General features: G+C 42.2%; 1 protein-coding gene across 1 annotated transcript in view; it reads right to left on the bottom strand.

Annotated features, from left to right (window-relative positions):
• The window catches only part of Twz (BTB/POZ domain-containing protein twz), a 54,237-nt gene extending 44,700 nt beyond the window's left edge, over nucleotides 1-9,537 (bottom strand). Inside the window, exon 1 of the mRNA XM_076794116.1 lies at nucleotides 9,305-9,537. The gene's annotated coding sequence lies outside the window, so the exon portion shown is untranslated. The remainder of the gene's footprint in view (nucleotides 1-9,304) is intronic.
• Nucleotides 9,538-13,323: the final 3,786 nt, after the last annotated feature.

The raw sequence follows: 13,323 nt of genomic DNA, 5'->3' as shown, positions 1-13,323 counted from the left end.
TTATTCATCGTTATCGTCTCCACCAAAATAAATATATCACGAAGAAGTATAATTATCTTGAAAATTGGCGAACTGGCGAATGCTTAAATTGCACATACCGAAATTTCATTCTTCTATCGGCGATTTTTTAATAAAAGAAAAGTATGATAAATTCAACGTAAAAATATAATTTCGCTGTCAGTGAGAGCCAGTAGTACGCGGAGTATCTTGTCAAAATTTCAGAGCAATCGGCCACGTAGTTTTCGAGATTTCATCTACGTCAGTTGAAAATGTACGTTTCGAGAAAAACGTGTCTAAAGTTTTTTACTGCCATCGGTACTCCGAATCGTCATAACTTTGTCGTTTCACTGAACTGAAGCATAAAATTTCGAGAAAGTATTTTCGAGAGAAACCAGAAATCTCCCTTAATATAAGTTGTCACGGTGGCAGCCGTTAAAGGAAGATTTCGAAGAGATCGAGCGCGATCGATAGATCGGTAGCGTCTGTACCGGGTACACGGGTGTGCGGGGGCGTACGTATCGTTGTCCCGATATCTCGGACAAGGCAAAATATTTACGGGAAAATTTCGCCGTGGGTGGCGGGGCTTCATGAATAATTTCGGTCCGCAGGAGACTCGTCAGCCGTCGGCTAAGCGCCCGGGGCGCTCGGTTCTAATTACGGCAACTGCAGAGCTCGTCTGCGCCCCCGGCGATCCCTCGGGTCAGTTTCCAACCTCCCCCTCCCCTCCCTCCGTTTTCCTACCCCAGCACAATTTCCACAGAGTCCACATCCCTTCCACATCCGTTCTGAAATGCTAGCAGCGCTGCACGCCCCTGCCTTCGCCTCCTCTCTTCCTTTTCCATCCCTGTCCTCCTTCTTCTGCTATCAGTGCACCCGTCGACCAGAGCGCTCTGCAACGCCCGGTAACCGGTTTCAAAAGTTTTCCACCGTCTACCAACGGTGTTTTCCGATTTTCGGACCGGTACCTTATCGCGAGCCTCCAGATGTTATTCCGAATGGAATGGATCTTCCGAAAAAATTTCTATTCACGCTCGTTAGCCGATCATCGATCCTACGTCGACGCTGCCGGCGGTGTTCCGAGGATTCGAAGTCCGTAGAAGCTGGAGCTCAAATTTTTGTAATTTTACACATTTATATTTCGGGACCCGTAAAGATGAGATTGTAAACATGCGATCACGAGGAATTATTCAACAAATTTATTACTTTGTGGTGAAATGAAGTTTTGTTATTTTCTTTTTTAAATAATATAAATCACCTTCAGTGCCCGGTAAACCCAGTGTGGAAAATTGTTGAAATTCTTCGATTCTGAACGTTCGCTGTTGCCAAATCTGACACAGGTTTCGAAATGTAGCGACGTTCGGAATAAAGGGTAATCGGTTGATGCACGAGAATAGGGGTACGCGGTATAATGCGATAGGGACTTGACAGACACCCTGTATTCGTCTGGTCTGGCGTGCTCGCGGACAATAGCGATGGCGAGCGGGTTAGGATCAACGTCTCATCGATCGTGAATCCGGAGGCGGATCGCCAGAATACGCGCGTACGTAAGAAGTGAAAGGCGGAATCGAGGGGGATCTAGGCTTTGTGCCGCGAACGCTGCGAATCGTTGCGAACGGAAGTCGCGTCATTTCCCATCGCCGACTGCTAATTACAGATCGGGGATCCTGTCGCGACGATCATCCGGCAGATGTGTCGCTGCCATTCTGACAGGATGGCGCAGGATCGGACATAAAGATGCGACTGGATCCGCGCTGACGTTACCGTTACCGTGTTCTTTATTCATCATCGGAAACCGTGTTTTCGCAAAATTACTAACATTAACTTGCAACTAATAAGCAGTCTGCGACCTTCATGTATTTAGGATCAAATTGTAACTTGAACTTAACACGTTTACTGCCACGTGAATGCGTTTCAGACAGGCATCGTTTACTTCATAGACGCGATCAAAGTTAATAACTAGACCGCGGATGTTTATGCAAAATACAAATTTTGCGCGTCGATTTTAAAGACGCAGGAGCCAAGTAAGAGGTTCTTTCTTCCTTTAATAACCTTAACAAGTTGAAAATACATTAAAACTATTTTAAATTCTGTTAATAAAGTCTGTTAATAACAATTGTTAGTTACTTGATAATCAAGTTCTCGCGTTACACTGTAATCTAATTAATTTCAGTATCAATGAATTGATATTCTGCATTGTGAACCATCATGTTCTTGATCCAAATCATTCTCCTCAGATTCTTCATCACATTCATGAGCAAAGTCTGCTGGATCACACAACTTTGCAATGTTTGTGCACATTTGATATTTGGTATCGTCTGCTTTGTGAACCATCGTGTTCTTGATCCAAATCATAATGAAATTGATATTCATTCGCGTTAATTTGATAATAATAATAAAATAATTTAAAAATAAATAATTAAAAATAAACTTGAAGCAGTAGAAATGTTAAAACAGTTCAGGAGTGTGGATATACTATTACGAACGCGTTAAAATTATTGAACAAAGAGAGAAATGTTTATATTGATCCTGTCCCTTGCAATTTATACAGAAAATTTACATATTGCATAAAGATTCGCAGTCTACTGATAACAAATAGGTAAGAAAAGAACGAATTTAGAACAGAAATATTGGAGAATGGAACGTTGGTAACAGTATTTGGATCATAGAAGCAGCTGGAAAGGATGTATTCAGTTTATGTGAAACACATTGGTACCTCGAATTGTACTACAGTAGAACCTCGCTCGTTGCACGCATGAGGTTCTACTGTACACATTTTCTAATCGTTGCGTCAATAAAACAACTTTTGCGAATAAATAACAATTAGAGACAACTTATTCGTAACTGGCATGCTGGAAATTCTAGTCTTGTCAGCATTAGCTTATCCCGAGGATCTTCGAGGATATCAACGCGATCGACTGCGATAATCGCGAGATTAGAATTAGCGTATAATTCGTTCTCCCCGAAGTTTACACATCCTCGGTCCGCGAAGCTAATAATGTTCGATCAGGCCTACAATTACTATCAAAAACCAGTCCCGCGAACTCTTCCCCGTCGAGATACCTGTACCAACCGGATTTTCTCCGATCGAAACGATGTTCCCAAGGGTCCAGCAGGAAATTAATCGGCCGGAACGTCGATAAAAATCGTTTGAATTTAATCGCGTTTCCTGGTCACGACAGAACTAATGGTTAAAGGGACACGCGCGCGTATAGACGCGGAAATCTCGTCGATCCTCGCGTCGGAAGATAAATCCTGTTCCACGTTTCGTCATTTTCTGCGAAAACGATTGGAAAACTCCGGCGCGGGCTTCCATCGTCGCGGACCGTTACACCTCGGTTTGTCGCGGATGCCCGTGTCCCAGGTGACAGGCTAATAATTATTTCAGGTACTCCGTCGTGTCTTAACGAACTGGAATGATCGGGGGCCCCGCGGATCGTGTCGATCGTTCGGCGACCCCGGTGTCTTGATACGCTTCGATCGTTTCCCTCGTAACTCAGGGAACGGACTCACGCGAGAAAATTTAAGAGGCTCGTAACTAAGTATCGCGACCGTCACTAAACACTGTCCACGAGCATCACGCTGAGAATATATTCTCGAAAAAATGTCTTACACACTCGACGACATCGTTCGTCCGGCTAACAAGCTTCGATTTTTTATTGAAACCCAAGTGTTTTCTCCTCTTTGGGATATATTTCATGAACGGGCACATAATTTACATGATAACGCAAAATCTTATAGTTAACATTATCAGGAATGCGATAAAATATTAAATAAGGGAAATATGATTTTATAACTTAAATCACGAATAAAAAGAATGAACCCTCAAACTCACTTTGGAAATTTTTCGAGAAACCGGGTTCGTTTCTAATTATTTTGTTATGAAACTTGCACTAACTTATTCTCGACGTTCTTCTGATTAACATGATACCAAACACGACACAATTTGCTTCATACATACTTGTTTAATCCACGGTAGAGCAGAACCTCGATTATCCGAACTAATCGATGGAACACGAGTGTGTTCGGATAATAGTTTCCTAGCTATAACTAGATTGAACAGTTATGAAACGAACGAACATGAAATTCTCGATTTCAGGATGATATAAAAATTGATTATTCACAATCTTTTAACTCATCTTTTCCGTTTAGTACATTATTTTTCCGTTTGCCAGAAAAGGACGAGAAAATTGATTGTTCTCAGAATGTCTTGCCAGTGATCTTAATTGAACGCATTCTCCTGAGGATAGTATAGTGTTCGCGGTGACTGACCAAGTGAAATCTGAAATTTATATCGATTTGATCCCTCCGCTAGCTCGTAAAGGTGGCGTTATATGGGCATTCGAGGAAATCCGGACGGGAGCCGAGGATTTATTCGCTCTATGCTCGCGCTCGACATGTATTGCGTGTCGGGAAGAATGCTGCACCATAATTTCAGAATTACAATGTCTCGAGCGACTTCTCGGAAAACTGGCATTCAATATTTGTCAAGCGAAGACGACGCCGTTGTCGCTGGATCGCGAGGAGGAATGAAATTATGAGGCACTGCACGGTGACATTTACTGTCCGTAGACTGTCTCGTGAAAAGAATTGCTGGTCGAGCACGGAATTAATGTACAGGCAAATACGAATCGACAATGTGGAATATGATTCCCCGGTGATCAAGACTTCAATCACAGGAACAGCGATTTCAATCTTCCGTGACACGACTTTGAAGTTCTACAGTTCAATCCAAACAGTTGTTTAATTCTGCTTCTTTTACGCCCATTTGTGAACCATTTGTTTCCAGTACGTGTGTGTCCATTCTTTCAAATTTTAAAATGTTTTTAGTGAACGTACGGCACTGAAGTTTCACGAAATAATAAATTGTAAGATAGCTGCAATTGAAGTACATATAACTTTCTGAGATAATGGCATAATAAGATAACAATGATAGTGAAATAGAATTACAGTTAATTTCAGTTTCTTTGAATCAAATAATGAAAATATGAATTCACGTGGAATTTCCTATTTTATAATTATTTTGAAATTTTATTTTATAATTATTTTATTAGTTTGAATGGTTTTAAATGCTTTTAAATGATTTTAAATTATTTAAACGATTTTAAATGATTAACTATTTACGAAGGAGATTAAAAATTAACTAGAGGAGTAGTTTACTAAGATGATTTAAATTGACTGTTCACTATTTTGTAAGGTTATAAGAAGGTCGTTGATTTCATCAGGTGAGTTCAAAAATATAAAAGAAAATTGCTGCGTAAGAGGATTTAAATGGATTTAAGGAAAAAGTCTCTAAAACTGTTGACCAAATGATATTCGTCAATTAAGGGCCTAAACAGCGTCCTAAAAAACACCCTAAGAACTCTTCTCGAGCTGTTTATGTCCCCATTGTCACATCACGCGACAATGCACAGAAGGAGGAGCAATAAAAATGACTGTCCTGGACGAACACAGGGAATGTCATCTCGCGTTAGTCAGACCCCGTTGATTCTCGAAAGCGGATTCCGGTGTGTCGCTGCATTATATGTCACCGCGTGCAACAGGAGATGCATAATTGATCATAAGCATTATTCGATGACGTCGGAATGCAGCCGTCGCATTGAGCAATCTTATTGTCTTCGAGTTTCTGCGAACGCGAGGCAATCGAGGACGGCCACGAGTATCGCGAAATTGGACAGTTATGATTTGCAATATTAATTACTCCATCGATTTTCTTATATTTTATAATGCAAGTTTTGACAGAGTCGATCTGTCCAAAAATTCATTTGTGTACGACAGCCAACATGTCAATATACCAATAAAAAACAGGGAACTGTTTTCGGTTTAAAACTGAGCTTTATTTATGTAAAACTCGGCGAGCTAGCGATTGCACAGAGCAATAGAAAGTGCACGACAGTATGTCCATCGATACTGTCTCTTTTCTCAGCCAGTCGGAGTGTTTTAAACTTAAATGGTAATCGAATGAACGAACAGAGTACGGTAAAAATTGAACGTTCCTACAAACGCGAAATCTGCGGTCACAAAGTCAAATAATGGCGATTGTACACGGAATGAAACGTACTCGCCGATGTAATAAGTCTCGTTGTTCAGTTAATGTAAATTCACGATTCTTTGCAACCGGCATTTACGTTTCAACCTGTTATTACCAGGAACATTTGAAATCCTGACGACTGTCGAGTTAATTAGAAAGTATTTCGTTTCCATTTCCATTCCGCGGGTATTGATCCGTCACGCGATATTTCGACCTCGAATTTGACGAAACCAACGTATACTTCAAGATTCTTTTTCCGAGCAACTGGACACGTACATGCGATTCAAATCGCATATTTCAAGACCGGTCAGCTAAGCGATACTACTGGTAACATAACAAACTCAATTTGTTGCAGATATCGGCCCCATATTTCCATGAAAAACAGCATTTTGAAGTGGAACTAATATAGACTAAGGGACCCATTTACTGTGCCTATATTAATTATGTTTATTTTTAAAGCATAACGAATACTAAAAGAGCATTCTGCTTCGATTACCAGAAACGGAAGTTACACACAAATTGATTTCGTCTCTTAATAACTTGAATAGGTTATAAATTATTATCCTTATCTATTATTAAAAATAATTTTGTGCTTCACCTATTCGTTTTCGCTACAAATGCAAAAAACTCCGGAGAGTAATGATAAACTTGTGACAGGCCCAGTATTTGCAAGAAAGGATACTATTTCAAAAGGGGCTGATGCAAATGTGGTTGTACCGAAGGGTAAAACCAGTTCGTTGTTTCTTGTTTCAACTTTTCAATGAATTATTTATAGAAGCGTGTCTGCATAACCTTTTTCGTTTCCAGCGCATTGACTACGCTGACACCATTTTGTGGCAGAAACTTGGGAGGCTACGTGTTGCAGGTGCTCGTTTTAGCGTAGCGATCTTCGCTGGAACCGGAAGTAGTTTCACGAGGCAGGATCAGCGGATTATATTAAAATCGAGGAATTTTCGAGCCGTGAAAGCTGCGCGCGTTGCATAAAATTTCACTAAAGTCGCGTTTATCCCGGCTAAACGAGTATTATAAGCTGGTGGCTGACGAGGAGAGTGGCATACCACGTGTTATCTGCTAGCTTGTGTCTAGCCACGATAAATTGTTCGCCGGCCCGTTAATTACCGCGCGATCGCGCGAAAGTAAAACGACTGATTAGATACATCATGGGGGGGGGTGGGGATGATCGTTCTTGAGGCTTCTCTAATTGCTTCCCCTACGTGGGTCGGTACTTAGAAGTTCCTCAGCCTTCTTCGCGAATATCCGGTTGGAGCATCACGACGGTAAACTCGCTGGAATTTATGCTATTTTCGAATTTAAACGAAAATTAAAATTACAGAGAAAAAGAAAAGAAGAAACCGCGTTCCGCGTCTCGTAAAAATTCTCTTGAATATTCTGCTCTTGTACATTCGTGATTATGGTAATGTTTGCCGTTAAATGGACCAGAATAAAACTGCAGACCGCTGGTTAGGCTTTGCCTGACCCAATTCTTCGCGTTAATTACTTGCCATTTACATTTCTAGACGCTGAAAACTTTCAAAACTTGTTCAATACGCGATACGCTTTAATGCGTAGTATTTTTATTGTAACGAAGTTTTTTTTTTATTGGGTTGAAATTGTTGTAGCGCGTTAGCGTAACTTTTAATTAGATTAAACATGTTTGGGGTATTTCAATCCCGAGAGATCTTTTGCTCCAGATTTCAAGTGAAGCAAGATAGCAATCATTCTTTTTTAACTCATTTCTTTAGCATAACGAGGTCTCGGTGATGTTTGTGCGAAATGAACATTTTCTGTGACAATCTCTTAATAATTATAAGTTGAGGATAATATAACAGCATTTTTCAATTACTCCAATGTTTTCACTGTTTTGAAAATTCGCAGTCTAGTCGCAACAGTTTCAAACGGCTGGCTGTGTATAATTATTCAAATTCATATTTCCATAGTCTAATTGAGAAAACGAACTTTCTTGTTCACAATTCCAAGCGGTTTACAAGTTAAATTCACGGTATAATCATAGTGCGTTTTTACCAGAACAATTAGCTTAACATCATTCGTTTTGTATCTATTACATTGAATTCTTCAATATGTCGCGTCAATGTCACACGATTTGTCAACCACGGTGCAATGATCGTCAGTAGTCGATGGAATAGCAAATGAATAGTTGATAACAAAAGCACGCAAAAACTATAAAGAATTAAATTCACTCAAGGTCAAGTATCGTCTCGAAGTAAATTAAAAAAGAGATGTAATCCAACATTTCTACAGAACGTCTTGTTTCACACTATAATTTACGCTACGAAAACTTAGTTCAGTTTCTCTAACGCACAGCGTACCCTCTCGCAAACTTTCGCGACATTTGGAGCGGAACTAAACGCAAACACCCCGCGAAACAAAACATTCGTCAAAAGAACAACGAACACAAAGAGAATGTCTGTATCTGAATTCATTTGTCCAGCCCTATGTGTGAGCCCTTTAATCCTGGACAGCTAACAATAAACTATCACGCGTGGATCTCAATGAATGACACGTATATAATCCAACTCTTCTACTTAACAACGAAAATGCAACTGTCATATTTAATATTGAATTTATTAAGATTTTTACTAGCCAAACTAGCAACTTCAAACATTCCATAAAATCAGCGCTTTATTTAACGAAATAAAAATTGAAAATTTTAGATGTGATAGTCCTTCAACCTTCCTGCGTTTTCTAAATTTTAATCGAACCTGGTACAATATAATAATCAACTTTTCTGTAACCCGATTCATTCCGCGTTGTATCGATATCGTGTTAATCGAAACTTATAATTAGTAGCACTACAAATCAGGGGAAAAATTTTTGCACCGAGTTATATCGAAACCGTGTTTTCGGAGCACCATGTTATAAGAGGGTTGAGTATACTACCATAAAAAATTCCTTTTCAAACCTGGACAAATAATTTCTTTACCCACGTATGGGTGACACGTCATTTGTACGAAAGACTATTTATCCTGAACTAAATAAAGTGCGAAGACGATTGCAAAAATAAACAGTGGCGCAGAGGGAAAGTTTAAAAAACTTGAAGGCCTGAGAGAATGATCAGCGACGAATGACGTATAAGAATTTTTACGAAAGTGATCCAAGGTTAAATAAAATACTGCGAGTGCTGCGACGATTGCAAAAATAAACGATGATGGACAACGAAAAATGTGAAGTCCGGTGAAGACGATCTAAAGGAGTAGTTGTGTTCCAGATGTGCAAGGTTTCTGGACAGATGTGTAAGAAAGGGGATGCATCACTCACCGTTTCTGACACGTGGGCTCCAGGTTGACGGTTGTTTTGGTGTCCACGGTTGTCGATTTCGAATCCCCCGACCGATCACCAGGAAACAGAGCACCACTCGGTCCGAGCCACCGCGGATCATTCGCGGATAAAAATGTTGTTGTTGGGTGTCTCGCGTGTGTCGCGCACAGGTGTCCACGTGGTCACCGTTCACGTGTCTTCTTACGATGGAAAGAGCGCGAGCCGCGCGCCACCGCAGCCTTAATGGGACTGAAGTGTCTTCTCCGGTGTCAGAGCGTTCGCAGTTTGCGCTGCCAGCTACCACCACCACCACCACCACCACCGCCGCCTCTGCCTACGTTCACCACACCACCGCCGGCTCTGCCACCACCACCACTGCAAAACTGAACCTCGACGTCGCCCTTCTCCCCCTCCACCAATGCCACCTTCCCGGTCTGACAGCTCGCGGCGTTTTGGTAAGCGCCCTGAGCTTGCAATCCTCTTCGCCCAGCCCTCGAGGTCACCCCTCTGCTGTGTGTCAACTGGCTTCAATCCCCTTCCGATGGCCCCCGGCCAGTTTGATTCGCGTTTATCATCGCCCTCATCATCATTATCGTTATTATTATCAGTTCCAATTGCTCCTTTTTCATAGTTCGCGTTTCCATTGTTAACGCTTTTTCTGCCATATACTCACCTGCTCGTAGGGCAAATCGGATAGTCAACTTTCGTGGTTTCTTATATTTTTCTGGGAAACCACATCAAAAATTTTAATTTTTCTTTAACGGGAAATAACAGGTATGTATTTATTAGTTAACCCTCAACACTAGGACTACCGGATGAGTCGAAATGACTTGCTTCTAATTTTTTCTTTTAGAAATATTGAAATTATAAATATGTTTCCGTGAGAAAATTTTTTATTAAACTTCTCTATCGAAGTAGACATTTCAACAAAACTGATACGAAATCTAAAAGAATACAATTTTGTTGTGATTATAAGGCAATGTAATTACTGATATTCAAAGGTATACATTATCTGGCTGCATTATGAAAGGGTTGCACAACGAAACAGTACAATTCACTTGTCTATCCCAGCCAGTGTTTTTCACCGTCGTTTCTACAGAATATAATATAAAAGAATACGCGTGTCGCGATCGAATAAAAAAAATGGAGGCAGGAAATTACCGTGTTTCCATTCGGTTTCTTGACCGCGGGAACTTTTTGCGGGCATCGTACTCGCGTGGAATTTCGATATCGCACGGTGTCTCCCACTTTGTCCAGCTAGAGTCCCGTCGAGCTAGATCGCCGGGCAACTTTGTTGAAATGCAAATGAAAATTTAATCAACGATACAACTTCATCGTTGCCCGCCCGAGGTATCGCGGGCCTCCCCGATTCGATCCCTTAATCCGATGTCTAGCTTCTTTAATTTAGATTATCACGTTCGTCATCCTCTTCCACTTCCTCTTTCTCTGCCGTTGCACACCGCATCGTCCCGCGGGCTTTTGATAAGCGCCCGGAGCGTCCTTCGGGTTTCTCGGGTGTACGCGAACAGCCTAGATCTTCATCGGCGTGTACGCGTCTCGTTCATCCTCCTTTTTCACCTGGTAGCCACCTCCCTCTGCCCCCACCCCCCATTACATCAGCCTTTCAAATCACGCTTCACTATTTGCCCTTCGACGACCTTAATGGCCGATGCACACGAATTTTTTTCTGGAATCCGTTCCCGCTCGATACCCCTACTCTACCATTCTTCTTTTTCCCCTTTCGCGTTATTTGCACGCCCGGCTCAAAAAACGACGAGAAACGAACCATTAAACGTCCCGTTAACCTCTTAGCTGTGCAGCTCGGCTTTCAAAGCGGGTCGAACAATTTTTTGATTGTTTTAGTGGTCACGCGGATTACTGGACTGTGGTTCTTTATGCAAAATGAAAATGTTCAGCGTCGACTGGGAAAATTAGAAATTACATGGAAAGGTATTTCACATGTAACACTAACATAAATCCATCAAATCTGCAGTCCACTGATCACACTGCAATTTCCTTGTCAATTTTCAAACACTACAAAATCATTAATCAATTTGTTTTTTTACTGTTTTCGGCTTTCAAAAAATCTGAAAAAATTCTGGGACATTTATTCCAGTCTCTACTGTAATACTGAGGCAGTTAAAAATAAGTGTCCCCCTCTTTTCACTTTGAAAAGATTCAACTGTCGCCCGTGCGGGCAGAGAATGTGGTTCCCCGGGCACAAGCGACTTGGCGGGTTACGAAACCACACCTCTTTTCGATGGTTCGGTTTCTGACAATACTGATCCCGCTGACGTCACATTGCCCTCGGCTATGCCCTCGACTATGCCCGCGGGCAATGCCGCCGGGCTGAACGAGACCGGCCTCGACGTAAAAGACCCAGTGTACCCAGGGATTAGTATACGGCAGCATGTTATTCGAGCTCCTGATATACAGTAAAACCTCGTTCGTTGAAACCTACTTTATTGCGCGGGTCAGAGGATTCCTTGTTAGAACTGGTGGTGGGGATTCTGGTGGTAGCCTAGCAACTATCGAGGTTCTACTGTACATCGAAAAACGGTGACGATAACTCGCGGGGGCCCGAGGCTCGATCCTTCTAACGTTGCACCGGGATCCTTTCTCCGCGAGCGGGCCAATCCGAGAAAGAAATGAGCTCGCCCGGGAATGGAAGAAAAACAGAGGCGAAATGCAATCCTGGTTCGCGTTAGGGGCTTTAATAATGATTCTCGGCCGGTCGGATCGGCTCGGCGCGCACCTGGAGCTTTTCCAAACAGTGTCTGCACGTCGCGGCGAGTCTTCGTCCTCGTAAAGTTACAGTTGGTACTTCGCCGATACGATTGGCCATCGGCCATCGAGAATAATGGGGCAGTTGGCGAGGGCCGATATAAAGGGAACCAAGCCTCGGCTCTCGGCTTCGGTGTCTGTCGTATTCGAGTTGCCCGGGGCTAAAACGGCCACGGCCGACAACATCGTTCCAGAATGCCTAAGGCACTTCCAAACCCACCGGACGATGCTGCTCGCATACGTAAACGCTAACTTCGTCAGGGACAAAGTGACGCTCGTGTATGTTCGGCCCCGTGTGGCCCGCTGCTCCAGGAGGTACGAACACCAGGAGGGGGAGATGGAGAGAGAGAGAGAGAGAGAGAGAAAGAGATAAAGAGAGGAGGGGAAGGGGTTACTTTGCCATTTCGAGGCTCATTCGAAATGTTCCTCTGATCAACGTCCCCTGCCCGGTTTTTGTCCTCGGCTTTTTGCGGCCATCCGCGGCCCTGATTATCCAGTCACGCGTCTTCCGACCAAGTCCACGATCAAATTGAACGAATGCATTAAGGGAACGCATGGCCAACAGATCCACCATACTCGTCGACGACAGCTCATTCAACGTTCAAATCTGACGGGACACCGATCGGACTCGCTCGACGACATGCTAATTTCGCGACGCTAACTTTAGCCACTTTTCGTCACCACTTTTTTCGCCTGATTTCAGACGCCGTGAGTAGTTGGACGTATTCATTATTGTCCGCGAGCGTCCCGCGGTGTCTTCAGGCCGAACATCAAGGTCGAGCAGATGCATCGCCGGAAAATATGATGTGAAAATGTGGACGAGCTGTGCTAGACTTTCAAAGTCAATATAGTGTTTGTTGAAGATTAATTCGCTGTGTAAAACAAGTCTACACAAGTCTACCTTTCTCAAGATGTTTTTTAAGAATATTTTATAATATTTTTGAAAGCTGAAATGTAACCTTCTATTTCCTTAATTTTGTACAATCTATGAAACGATGTATAAAAATCTACACGTCACTATATTTTGTATTTAAAAAATAGTTTGAATATTTTGACGAGAATGAATGTATGCTATGAATAATTTTTAATTGTGCTTCGAATTTTAATGTGTTCCCTGTATTAACATTTGCCGCAAGTCCATCGAAATCCGCGCTCAGATGGAAGAGTATAGTTTGAAAGCAATAGCGCACTAGCTATTGTCAAAGGTATTGTTGTTCGCACGTAAAAGTAGCTCG

Source organism: Halictus rubicundus, chromosome 9, assembly GCF_050948215.1.
Source record: "Halictus rubicundus isolate RS-2024b chromosome 9, iyHalRubi1_principal, whole genome shotgun sequence".
Lineage (NCBI taxonomy): Eukaryota > Metazoa > Arthropoda > Insecta > Hymenoptera > Halictidae > Halictus > Halictus rubicundus.
This window is presented reverse-complemented; position numbering and strand designations above follow the sequence as displayed.